Source organism: Dendrobates tinctorius, unplaced genomic scaffold (genome assembly GCF_039654945.1).
Source record: "Dendrobates tinctorius isolate UK_male_01 unplaced genomic scaffold, ASM3965494v1 ptg000403l, whole genome shotgun sequence".
Lineage (NCBI taxonomy): Eukaryota > Metazoa > Chordata > Amphibia > Anura > Dendrobatidae > Dendrobates > Dendrobates tinctorius.
The window spans coordinates 1,015,794-1,029,666 of NW_027362068.1; the positions used below are offsets into that span (position 1 = coordinate 1,015,794).

At 46.1% G+C, this 13,873-nt stretch overlaps 1 protein-coding gene across 3 annotated transcripts in view; it reads left to right on the top strand.

Annotated features, from left to right (window-relative positions):
* DPP10 (dipeptidyl peptidase like 10) overlaps window positions 1-13,873 on the top strand; it is a 763,146-nt gene that overhangs the window by 333,838 nt on the left and 415,435 nt on the right. The gene's annotated exons all lie outside the window — the stretch shown is intronic.

Here is a 13,873-nt window from a genome sequence, read left to right on the forward strand (position 1 = left end):
CAAAGCATCCGGAAATGTGGGTTAAATAATCATATGATCTGCCACCAACAGCGCTTGCGGGAGACTACCCACGCATTTCACTAGCAGTAGAGTAGCCACGCACAGCGCTCACGGTAGAGCATCATAATTATTAAATATCTATAAGGGAATATTTGTCAGGTGAACATATGACCTTTAAAAACTATTTTTATTTATGTCAAGTTAAAAATACACCAAAACAGAAAACTCCCTGTGCGCGCAGTGAGTGGATATACTATGGGGGATGTGATGGTAGATTACAATCGTTCTGTAAGCATGTGTAGCTGTAACAAGATACCTGGCTTCGCAAGTGGTCCTACCTCTCAGCTCCAAAGTCAGAATTCACATTCCACCAGCTATCCCTTAAGGTGATTAAATATATTATTTAACATTGGTCTACTCTTTTATCTTGATCCATGAATCCACACGTCCATATCTCAGTTTAATTTTCCATAATACCGGGGCTGGTTTTAGACCCCATATAACCCTGTTAACGGACCATGAGCATATCGAATGAGGAACTAGTGGCAGTCCTACCGGGCTGACCAGGCCTTGTTTCACTGGTGCTAGTGAAAGGGGCCTGTAAACCTGTCAGGGTTGTGGGTGAGTGCCACGTCAGTAACTGTGTCGGCCACATCCTCTCACTGCCTGTGAGGACAGGGGGTGTCTGTTTAAAACTGTGCTAATGTGACCTTACGTGTCCACAGAGGATGCGGAACGTCAAGTTGGTACAGGTGGGGAAACCTTACCACATGAACCGCTGAAGTAATATTGACATCATGCGGGGTGGCGAGGTTGAGATCCTTCACATTTGGTGGCAGCGCTGTGGGATCGACGTAATAGTGTGTGAGTGTGTGGGATCCATATTCCAAGACACCAAAGACTACCAGCTGTAGCTTATACCACCGGGGTCTTAAGATTAGCTCATCACTAGACAGTCCAAGTGCAAATACTGTAAGGTGTGTGGGTACATCAGGTTGCTGTTCTGTGTCAGTTACCAAAGATTGCAAGGATGGCGAGTGGCACCAGGAGCAGAGCTAGGGAGATGGTAAATGCTACGGAAGAAGTGGAAGACAAGATTTCTCAAGCAAAAGGGGACTCCAGCCCAGGCTCCCCTAGGAGCAAGTCACTGGCAGTCACTACTGCAGTTTGCCGCTCACCACCTACCCATCCCTTCAGCCAAGCAGGCTCGGATGCAAGCTCAACTGGCCATTCTCCAGGCTGGAGACAAGGCCACCAATGAGACTCTCATGGCAGAATGTCGTGAGCAAGCTGCAGAACGTCAGCGAGAGCACAAATGCTTCGAGCTCCAGCTTCAGTTGCAAACCCCAGCAAGTTGAGAGTCCCCTGAGATCCAGGTCCAAAGCTGCGAGCGGAGGACTTGCCCTTCTGGGCAAAGGAGACTTGGCAAGTTTTTTCAAATGCCAGCAAGAAAGTGTCCGTCAGTACCATCTGACCTGAGGACCAGTGGGTCCGGTTCTTAACCCCTTGCCTCAGGAGTAAGTCCTTGGAAATCTTTGGGTAGCTGCCCAGTGAGACCACCCTGATCCAGCAGTACAACTTGATCCCTCAGATGTACCGGAAGAAGCTGTGAAGTATGCAGCTGGGTCCTGCAGACAGCTAGGCTGATCACTTGCAGGTCCTACTGAGAGCAGTTGCTCAGCTGCAGAAGGAGCTCATCTCAACTAAGCAGTTTTTGTGGAACTGCCCAGAGGACCTTCACCAGTATCTCCATGACAGGAAGCCAAAGGGGGCCTCTGCAAGACCAACACTTGTTGACAAATACTCCAACAGCAGGACTCCAGAGGCCAAAAGTCTTGCAGTCTAGAGAGGGATTAAGACAAACGCAGTGCCTGCTGTCCCTGTCCCCAAGTCCAAAGGGACATTTGTCCGTTCTTCCCTCCCCATTTCGATGGGGGAAATCCGGTTGTGTTGTGAAGATCTGAGGTTGTGGGTTGTAGTAATCACCTAGGCAGGTTAATGATGCAACTATTTTTATTCCATACATCCATGGTTGTACAACAAATTCAGGTAGATGGCCAAAATACAATGTCCTCAGTCCACAAGTTCCCAACCTGAAATCAATAGTTCCACTGCCCCCCATACCAGGTGATACCCACTGTCTCTCAACTTTTGCTTGGCCCACAGCTTTTGGTATCTCCAGCTGGTATTATTAATATTATTTATTATTATAGCTCTATTTATTCCATGGCGCTTTACATGTGAGGAGGGGTATACATAATAAGAACAAGTACAGTAATCTTAAACAATACAAGTCACGACTGGTACAGGAGGAGAGAAGACCCTGCCTGTGAGGGCTCCCAATGTACAAGGGATGGGTGAGGACACAGTAGGCGAGGGTAGAGCTGGTTGTGCAGCGGTTTGGTCGATCGGTGGTTACTGCGGGTTGTAGGCTTGTCGGAAGAGGTAGGTCTTCAGGTTCTTTTTGAAAGTTTCGATGGTAGGTGAGAGTCTGATATGTTGGGGTAGAGAGTTCCAGAGTATGGGGGATGCGCGGGAGAAATCTTGTATGCAATTGTGGGAAGAGGAGATAAGAGGGAAGTACAGAAGGAGATCTTGTGAGGATCAGAGGTTGTGTGCAGGTAAGTACCGGGAGACGAGGTCACAGATCTATGAAGGACACAGGTTGTGGATGGCTTTGTATGTCATGGTTAGGGTTTTGAACTGGAGTCTTTGGGTAATGGGGAGCCAGTACAAGGATTGACAAAGGGGAGAGGACGGGGAATAGTGGGGGGAGAGGTGGATTAGTCGGGCAGCAGAGTTTAGAATAGATTAGAAGGGTGCGAGAGTGTTAGAGGGGATGCCACAGAGAAGGAGATTGCAGTAGTCATGGCAGGAGATGATGAGGGCATGGACTAGGGTTTTTGCAGATTCTTGATTGAGGAATGTACGGATCCGGGAAATATTTTTGAGTTGAAGTCGGCAGGAAGTGGAAAGAGCTTGGATAGGTGGTTTGAAGGAGAGATCAGTGTCAAGGATTACGCCAAGGCAGCAAGCTTGTAGGACTAGGGAAAGTGAACAGCCATTTACTTAAATGGATAGGTCTGTTGGGGGAGTTGAGTGAGATGGAAGAAAGATGATGATTTCTGTTTTGTCCATATTAAGTTTTAGAAGTCTAGCGGAGAAGAAGGATGAAATAGCAGACATACATTGTGGGATTCTGGTTAGTAGGGAGGTGATATCTGGTCCATAGATGTAGATCTGTGTGTCATCAGTGTAGAGGTGATACTGAAAGCTGTGAGATTCTATGCGCTGTCCGAGGCCGAAGGTGTGGATGGAGAAGAGCAGAGGCCCTAGGACTGAACCATGTGGGACTCCAACAGATAAGGGGCAAGGTGAGGAGATCCAAGATAGGGCCAAGTCAGTGATGCCAAGAGATGAGAGGGTCTGTAATAATAGGGTATAGTGTGCTGTCAGAACCTATGTTCCTCCAGACGATGGATGTCACGATTGTAGCTCATGGATACCCCTCCAGCTAAAAGCTGATCTCCAAACTCCATCGGCCATCCATCCATGTCCTCCAGGACATCATCCTTGATCCTGTCCCTTCGTAGTCTCTCTCCCAACTGTCTGACTAAACATGAGGCATCTTTTCCTCCCTCCCCCGTAAACATTTGCCTTTAGCTCAAAGAAGGAAGCATATTCCATAAACCCATCACCTGGGACTGTATGTGAGACCCCGTATAGTGACGGTCCTCTGGGTCTACTATCCCATTCCACACAATGGGCCTAGAGGCTGGGTGCACAATGGTTTGAGACCTTGAGATACAAATGAGATGAATAGGATGATTGTTTAACATTTACCTTTTGCAAACTACTGTCTGGCTTTAGTGGGCTGTTAGCTAAATGGTTTGCAAAGACTTTCAGTCCTTACAGAACATTATTGAATATATATATGGTTTAATTCTATCATATATTGTATTTGTTGTAATTTGCTGCCATCTACTGTCCATTGTCATATTATGTTGTTCATGTGTTGTTACTGTCCTTTACCCATAATACCTTTCTTTCTGCAACCCCTCCTATCTTTATCTCTCTTCCTTCCTGTGGTCAGTGCCATCTTGGACAACACATGCTACAGTCCTGGAGAAAAGATTCTCTTGTTACCTCTAACTTTGTGCTTCTAATACCAGCTCCAACCTGCAGTACTAATTTCTACCTCATCTTCATCCCTTCATCTTCCCTGGTATCTCCCCTCATCTCATCAAGGTACTGGGAATAAACCTGTTGAATACATCACTGCATCATCCTTCTGGACTAATCACGTGCAGTTCTTCAGGAATAGAAGTTGGCGAGTAACGCTATCTGCCATTGCTTATACAGAGAACCGTGTTCACATCCCTCAGTCACATCTCACCCGCGTACATCGGTGGCAGAATACTTCGGTATACATAAGATCCATCCAGCACGCCTTCTGCTTCCTGTCACTGAATGGAAACATTGATTCCCGAGGATAAACTGACGAGTAAGCTAGGAAAGCATATGTTTCTGGCACACCAACCAGATAAAATGAAAACAAGTTTATTTAGACATGATTAAAAATAAAACAATAAAACAACCTGACGCATTTCTGGCACGACGGTGCGCCATTAGTCATAGGATACAGTGAGAACATACAGACAGGTATAAATAAAAGCAAAGAGAAATAATTGATTAATGAAATGCAGCAGCTGTAACACAAAACAAATGAAGTCTGGACATTGAATGGTTAATAGAAATGATGAATATAGAACAAATCATTTTTATAATTCATTCCCTTGTGGAATTTGGTATCTAGGCGCAATATCCAATAAGCCTCAAACAACCATCCTTGATCGTCCTAATTCTCTGACTCCGCCAGTTGACATCTCTGCTTGTTCTTTACAAGAACACAATGCTTTACTCACCTTAAGGTCACTCCAGAACATGGATGAGACCTCTGATTTTTTAATGGACAAGGACATTTGGATAGTCCCTAAGATCTCATCATGTTATCCTTTACAATCCAGGGTCTCCTCCCTGGATTTATTTCAGACTTTTGTTGAAAGAGCTCTAAAGTCGCTCCATGCTCGGACCAGACTCGGCCATCATTTCAGCTCCACCAGTACCGCTGAGTTCCAGGTTGTTGCTGATGTGCAGGCTAATTCTGGTCTCACCATAAGACAGTCCGACAAGAGGGGTTGTATCACCATTTTGGATACAGCATTATTTATGAAATTAGCCTATGACATATTGGGTGCCTGGACCATCTACAAACCCCTTTTCTTCTAATCCTTTCGACTCCTTCAAGCATGCCCTTTCTAAGCTTTTGGGGAAGGTGTCACTTTGGGTGTCATAAACAGGAAACTCCAAAGATGGCTACTACTTGACCATCTCATAATACCCATTTTCCATGCTCTTCTCAAAACCAAATAAAGGGGTTTTTCCATCTCCCCTCCGCTCCATTATTTCGGGCATCGTTTTCTTAAATGAGTACTGGATGATCATCTCCAGCCAGTAGTGATCAGGATCCCTGGTTATGTGAAGGACATTACTACTGTACAGGGTGTTTTTGAACATTTTACATGGATGGACGACTACTGGTTCATTACGTGCGATGCGGTGAACCATTACTCTACCAGCCCTCACAATCTAACTGTTTCAGCCATTAGACACCATTTGGACAAGTACAGTGACTATTCTGTAAAGGAAGTTATCATTATGAATCTTCAATATTTCCTAGGCCACAATCTTTTTATGTTTGACTGCAAGCACCTTCTCCGGGTTCTGGACACCCAATGGGCTCAAGATTCTCCCTGTCTTTAGCTATACGTTATATGTCCTAGTGGGAAGAAACTCATATTTTCCAGTAACAATTCTTTTATCGATGATATCAGATGATTTGGCGGGTATCTGGACGACCTGGTTGTAGTCTGGCGAGGAGACCACTTACAGGAGATCATTTTTCTGCCTCCGTAAATTCTAATAATGTCAATCTTAAATTCACTGTTATTCGCCTCAACATTTTCTTGTCCAGCAATTCACACACCAAAAAAGTGGAAACAACCGTCTTTAGGAAGAAAGTCAGTGGCAGCAGCCTGTTACATGGATCCAGTTTACATCCAAACCAACTGTGCCTTCTGTACTGGGTGGGGAATATTATCGTATAATAGGCGTCTGATTCACGAAAGATGCATTAACTAAAGAAGCTGCGGTCGTCAGTAAGCGGCTGATAGACAGGGGTTATAACAACCTGCAGGTTACAAACACTTCTAAAACTTTATTAACCCCTTTCTGAAATATGACGTACTATCCCGTCCATGTGCCCTGGGCCTTAATGCCCAAGGACGGGATAGTACGTCATACGCGATCAGCCGCGCTCATGAGGGGAGTGCGACTGATCACGGCCGGGTGTCAGCTGATTATCACAGCTGACACCCGGCACTAAGTGCCAGGAGCGGTCACAGACCGCTCCCGGAACTTTAACCTCCGGCACACTGCAATCAAACATGAACACAGCGTTCCGGTGGTATAGGGAAGCATCGCGCCGGGAGGGGGCTCCCTGCATGCTTCCCTGAGACCCTCAGAACAACGCAATGTGATTGCATTGTTCTGAGGGCCTCCTTCCTGCAGGCCCCTGCATCCAAGATAGCCGCGGGATCCTTCCGGGTCCTGCAGGGAGGTGGTTTGTCAGTGCCTGCAGTGCTCTGTGAAGTGTCAGATCAGTAATCTGACACATATATATAGTGATGTCCCACCCTGGGACAAAATAAAAAAAAATAACATGTGTAAAAATATTTTTTAAAAATTCCTAAATAAAGAAAAAAAAATATTGTTCCAAAAAATACATTTCTTTATGTAAATTAAAAAACCCAAAAGTACACATATTTAGTATTTAGTGAACACCGTAAAAAAAAAATAAAAACGAGGGAAAAAACAATGCTTTATCATACCGCTGAACATAAATACCCGCTATAAATAGTAAATTAAACCCCCCTTTATCACCTTCTTAGTTCAGGGAAAAACCCCGTTAGGGTTAGGGCTTGGATTAGGGTTTGGGCTAAAGTTATAGTTAGGGTTGGGGCTAAAGTTAGGGTTAGGGTTGGGGCTAAAGTTAGGGTTAGGGTTTGGGCTAAACTTAGGGTTTGGGTTGGGGCTAGGGTTAGGGTTGGGGCTAAAGTTAGGGTTAGGGTTGTGGCTCAAGTTAGGGTTATGGTTTGGATTAGGATTAGGGTTTGGGTTTGGATTAGGGTTGGGATTAGGGTTAGGGATGTGTTGGGGTTAGGGTTGGAGTTAGAATTGGGGGGTTTCCACTGTTTATGCACATCAGGGGCTCTCCAAACGCGACATGGCGTCCGATCTCAATTCCAGCCAATTGTGAGACTTAGGTCGTACTCTTGGAGTGGACCCGCTGGACCGTGGCAACGAACCTCCCACGGGCGAGCTGACCAGGTGGACCACCCCCTATACAGGGAGTGTTTGGGGCAGGCCCGCGGGTAACTATCACCACGGCAGCTGGTACCCAAGGAAGGGGCCGAGGGGACCCTACAGAACACAGGAGAGACTGGAAGGAGGACTCCTTAGGAGAGGACCACAGGAGGCGGACAGATCAGGAACACGGATGGAAACGCAGGAGGCAGACACGGACTGGATTCACCACCAGGAGACCAGAACAGCACGGATCAGGACCTCAGGAATCCGGGTCCTAGGGGAGAGAAAAGCGGAGAGACACTATTAGGTGAGAACGGGTAGGAAGGAGGAGCGCGCACAGAGCACAGAGGGCCAGGATCCAAAGCAGGGCTCAAAAGATCATCAGGCACTGTGTGGAGGAAGAGGCGGCCTGATATAGGGCAACTGCTCAGGAGCTTCCAGGTCATGACCCTAGCTGAACAGGCGGAGGAGAGCGCGCGCCCTCAGAGGGAATGGAGAGCGCGCGCCCCCCTGACAATAGTATGAGCGCGCGCCCGGCGAGGAGCAGGAAGCCGGGGGAAAGCGCGGATCCGTGGACGCTGAGGAGGCCGGGCGGCAGCGAGCACCCGGTAAGACGGACGGGAAGATCGCGGTGAGGGCTGGGGCAGGCGAGACCGCGGCGTGGGAGCCGCCAGGGACCGCGGCGGGGATTGTGACCGCGGCGGGGATTGTGACCCCGGGGGGAGCCGCAGCTGCGGCGTGACACCAATTCTGCGTTGAAAAAGTCAAACGGTGCTCCTTCGCTTTCAAGCTCTGTTGTGTGCCCAAACAGTGATTTACCCCCACATATGGGGTATCAACGTACTCGGGACAAATTGGAAAACAAATTTTGGGGTCCAATTTCTCCTGTTACCCTTGTGAAAATAAAAAATTGAAGGCGAAAAGATCATCTTTCTGAAAAATGATTTTTTTATTTTTACGCCTCTACGTTATAAATTTCTGTGAAGCACTTGGCAGTTCAGAGTACTCACCACACATCTAGATAAGTTCCTTGGGGGGTCTAGTTTCCAAAATGGGGTCACTTGTGGGGGGGTTTCCACTGTTTAGGCACATCAGGGGCTTTCCAAACGTGACATGGCGTCCGATCTGAATTCCAGCCAATTTTAGTTTGAAAAAGTCAAATGGCGCTCCTTCCCTTCTGAGCTCTGCCATGCGCCCAAACAGTGGTTCCCCCCCATATATCAGGTATCAGCGTACTCAGGACAAATTGGACAACTTTTCCAGTCCAATTTCTCCTCTTACCCTTGGTAAAATACAAAAAAAATGGATCTGAAGTACATTTTTTGTGAAAAAAAGTAAAATGTTCATTTTTAATTTGTAAACATTCCAAAAATTCATGTGAAGCACCTGAAGGGTTAATAAATGTAATGAACCTGGTTTTGAGCACCGTGAGGGGTGCAGTTTTTAGAATGGTGTCACTTTGGGGTATTTTCTATCATATAGACCCCTCAAAGTGGCTTCAAATGTGATGTGGTTTGTAAAAATAAAATGGTGTTGTAAAAATGAGAAATCGCTGGTCAACTTTTAACCCTATAACTTCCTAACAAAATAACTTTTGGTTACAAAATTGTGCTGATGTAAAGTAAACATGTGGGAAATGTTACTTATTAAGTATTTTGTGTGCCGTATCTCTGTGATTTAAGGGCATAAAAATTCAAAGTTGGAAATTTTCGCCAAATTTCCGTTTTTTTCACAAATAAACACAAGTTACATGAATGAAATTTTACCACTAACATGAAGGACAATATATAACGAGAAAACATTGTCAGAATCACCGGGATCCATGGAAGCTCCAGAGTTATCACCTCATAAAGGGACAGTGGTCAGAACTGTAAACCTTGGCCCGTCATGAACTTCCAAACCACCCTTGGGGGTTAAGGGGTTAAATGAACCCTGATCCTCTTTGTTTAATAAAATGAATTTTTCTCTCCCTCCAGACAATAGATCCTCTATCACATTCTCTACTCCATCCAGCCTCAGTTTACACCAATAAAAGACATTATCTGCAAGTACTGACCTATAAATCAGAACGACACACTGCGCAATATAAGTGATGGCGGACATCGATGTGTTGTTAGGCGAGGCTTCACCTTGCCAAAATGTCACCCAACTTTCCCAGATGTATTGATTCCACCTCTAATTGGTTAACAGTAAAAAGCTTCCACAAGTGTGACAGTTCTAGGTGTAATGTGTGCCCCTTTGTGTTGTGTGGCAGTACTAGGTGTAATGTGTGCCCCTTTGTATTGTGTGACAGTACTAGGTGTAATGTGTGTCCCTTTGTGTTGTGTGGCAGTACTAGGTGTAATGTGTGTCCCTTTGTGTTGTGTGGCAGTACTAGGTGTAATGTGTGTCCCTTTGTGTTGTGTGGCAGTACTAGGTGTAATGTGTGTCCCTTTGTGTTGTGTGACAGTTCTAGGTGTAATGTGTGCCCCTTTGTGTTGTGTGGCAGTACTAGGTGTAATGTGTGCCCCTTTGTGTTGTGTGGCAGTACTAGGTGTAATGTGTGTCCCTTTGTGTTGTGTGGCAGTACTAGGTGTAATGTGTGTCCCTTTGTGTTGTGTGGCAGTACTAGGTGTAATGTGTGTCCCTTTGTGTTGTGTGGCAGTACTAGGTGTAATGTGTGTCCCTTTGTGTTGTGTGGCAGTACTAGGTGTAATGTGTGTCCCTTTGTGTTGTGTGGCAGTACTAGGTGTAATGTGTGTCCCTTTGTGTTGTGTGGCAGTACTAGGTGTAATGTGTGTCCCTTTGTGTTGTGTGGCAGTACTAGGTGTAATGTGTGTCCCTTTGTGTTGTGTGACAGTTCTAGGTGTAATGTGTGCCCCTTTGTGTTGTGTGGCAGTACTAGGTGTAATGTGTGTCCCTTTGTGTTGTGTGACAGTACTAGGTGTAATGTGTGTCCCTTTGTGTTGTGTGGCAGTACTAGGTGTAATGTGTGTCCCTTTGTGTTGTGTGACAGTTCTAGGTGTAATGTGTGCCCCTTTGTGTTGTGTGGCAGTACTAGGTGTAATGTGTGTCCCTTTGTGTTGTGTGGCAGTACTAGGTGTAATGTGTGTCCCTTTGTGTTGTGTGACAGTTCTAGGTGTAATGTGTGCCCCTTTGTGTTGTGTGGCAGTACTAGGTGTAATGTGTGTCCCTTTGTGTTGTGTGGCAGTACTAGGTGTAATGTGTGTCCCTTTGTGTTGTGTGGCAGTACTAGGTGTAATGTGTGCCCCTTTGTGTTGTGTGGCAGTACTAGGTGTAATGTGTGCCCCTTTGTGTTGTGTGGCAGTACTAGGTGTAATGTGTGTCCCTTTGTGTTGTGTGGCAGTACTAGGTGTAATGTGTGTCCCTTTGTGTTGTGTGACAGTTCTAGGTGTAATGTGTGCCCCTTTGTGTTGTGTGGCAGTACTAGGTGTAATGTGTGTCCCTTTGTGTTGTGTGGCAGTACTAGGTGTAATGTGTGTCCCTTTGTGTTGTGTGGCAGTACTAGGTGTAATGTGTGTCCCTTTGTGTTGTGTGACAGTACTAGGTGTAATGTGTGTCCCTTTGTGTTGTGTGGCAGTACTAGGTGTAATGTGTGTCCCTTTGTGTTGTGTGGCAGTACTAGGTGTAATGTGTGTCCCTTTGTGTTGTGTGACAGTACTAGGTGTAATGTGTGCCCCTTTGTGTTGTGTGACAGTACTAGGTGTAATGTGTGCCCCTTTGTGTTGTGTGACAGTACTAGGTGTAATGTGTGTCCCTTTGTGTTGTGTGGCAGTACTAGGTGTAATGTGTGCCCCTTTGTGTTGTGTGACAGTACTAGGTGTAATGTGTGTCCCTTTGTGTTGTGTGGCAGTACTAGGTGTAATGTGTGTCCCTTTGTGTTGTGTGGCAGTACTAGGTGTAATGTGTGTCCCTTTGTGTTGTGTGGCAGTACTAGGTGTAATGTGTGTCCCTTTGTGTTGTGTGACAGTACTAGGTGTAATGTGTGTCCCTTTGTGTTGTGTGACAGTACTAGGTGTAATGTGTGCCCCTTTGTGTTGTGTGACAGTACTAGGTGTAATGTGTGTCCCTTTGTGTTGTGTGGCAGTACTAGGTGTAATGTGTGTCCCTTTGTGTTGTGTGACAGTACTAGGTGTAATGTGTGTCCCTTTGTGTTGTGTGACAGTACTAGGTGTAATGTGTGTCCCTTTGTGTTGTGTGACAGTACTAGGTGTAATGTGTGCCCCTTTGTGTTGTGTGACAGTACTAGGTGTAATGTGTGTCCCTTTGTGTTGTGTGGCAGTACTAGGTGTAATGTGTGCCCCTTTGTGTTGTGTGGCAGTACTAGGTGTAATGTGTGTCCCTTTGTGTTGTGTGGCAGTACTAGGTGTAATGTGTGCCCCTTTGTGTTGTGTGGCAGTACTAGGTGTAATGTGTGCCCCTTTGTGTTGTGTGACAGTACTAGGTGTAATGTGTGCCCCTTTGTGTTGTGTGTCAGTACTAGGTGTAATGTGTGTCCCTTTGTGTTGTGTGGCAGTACTAGGTGTAATGTGTGCCCCTTTGTGTTGTGTGGCAGTACTAGGTGTAATGTGTGTCCCTTTGTGTTGTGTGGCAGTACTAGGTGTAATGTGTGTCCCTTTGTGTTGTGTGGCAGTACTAGGTGTAATGTGTGCCCCTTTGTGTTGTGTGACAGTTCTAGGTGTAATGTGTGTCCCTTTGTGTTGTGTGGCAGTACTAGGTGTAATGTGTGTCCCTTTGTGTTGTGTGACAGTACTAGGTGTAATGTGTGTCCCTTTGTGTTGTGTGGCAGTACTAGGTGTAATGTGTGTCCCTTTGTGTTGTGTGGCAGTACTAGGTGTAATGTGTGTCCCTTTGTGTTGTGTGACAGTACTAGGTGTAATGTGTGTCCCTTTGTGTTGTGTGACAGTACTAGGTGTAATGTGTGCCCCTTTGTGTTGTGTGACAGTACTAGGTGTAATGTGTGTCCCTTTGTGTTGTGTGGCAGTACTAGGTGTAATGTGTGCCCCTTTGTGTTGTGTGGCAGTACTAGGTGTAATGTGTGCCCCTTTGTGTTGTGTGACAGTACTAGGTGTAATGTGTGTCCCTTTGTGTTGTGTGGCAGTACTAGGTGTAATGTGTACCTTTGTGTTGTGTGGCAGTACTAGGTGTAATGTGTGCCCCTTTGTGTTGTGTGGCAGTACTAGGTGTAATGTGTGTCCCTTTGTGTTGTGTGGCAGTACTAGGTGTAATGTGTGTCCCTTTGTGTTGTGTGGCAGTACTAGGTGTAATGTGTGTCCCTTTGTGTTGTGTGACAGTACTAGGTGTAATGTGTGTCCCTTTGTGTTGTGTGACAGTACTAGGTGTAATGTGTGCCCCTTTGTGTTGTGTGACAGTACTAGGTGTAATGTGTGCCCCTTTGTGTTGTGTGGCAGTACTAGGTGTAATGTGTGCCCCTTTGTGTTGTGTGGCAGTACTAGGTGTAATGTGTGTCCCTTTGTGTTGTGTGGCAGTACTAGGTGTAATGTGTGCCCCTTTGTGTTGTGTGGCAGTACTAGGTGTAATGTGTGTCCCTTTGTGTTGTGTGGCAGTACTAGGTGTAATGTGTGCCCCTTTGTGTTGTGTGGCAGTACTAGGTGTAATGTGTGCCCCTTTGTGTTGTGTGACAGTACTAGGTGTAATGTGTGCCCCTTTGTGTTGTGTGTCAGTACTAGGTGTAATGTGTGTCCCTTTGTGTTGTGTGGCAGTACTAGGTGTAATGTGTGCCCCTTTGTGTTGTGTGGCAGTACTAGGTGTAATGTGTGCCCCTTTGTGTTGTGTGACAGTTCTAGGTGTAATGTGTGTCCCTTTGTGTTGTGTGGCAGTACTAGGTGTAATGTGTGTCCCTTTGTGTTGTGTGGCAGTACTAGGTGTAATGTGTGCCCCTTTGTGTTGTGTGGCAGTACTAGGTGTAATGTATGCCCCTTTGTGTTGTGTGGCAGTACTAGGTGTAATGTGTGTCCCTTTGTGTTGTGTGACAGTACTAGGTGTAATGTGTGTCCCTTTGTGTTGTGTGGCAGTACTAGGTGTAATGTGTGCCCCTTTGTGTTGTGTGGCAGTACTAGGTGTAATGTGTGTCCCTTTGTGTTGTGTGGCAGTACTAGGTGTAATGTGTGTCCCTTTGTGTTGTGTGGCAGTACTAGGTGTAATGTGTGCCCCTTTGTGTTGTGTGGCAGTACTAGGTGTAATGTGTGCCCCTTTGTGTTGTGTGACAGTACTAGGTGTAATGTGTGCCCCTTTGTGTTGTGTGACAGTACTAGGTGTAATGTGTGCCCCTTTGTATTGTGTGGCAGTACTAGGTGTAATGTGTGCCCCTTTGTGTTGTGTGGCAGTACTAGGTGTAATGTGTGCCCCTTTGTGTTGTGTGGCAGTACTAGGTGTAATGTGTGCCCCTTTGTGTTGTGTGGCAGTACTAGGTGTAATGTGTGCC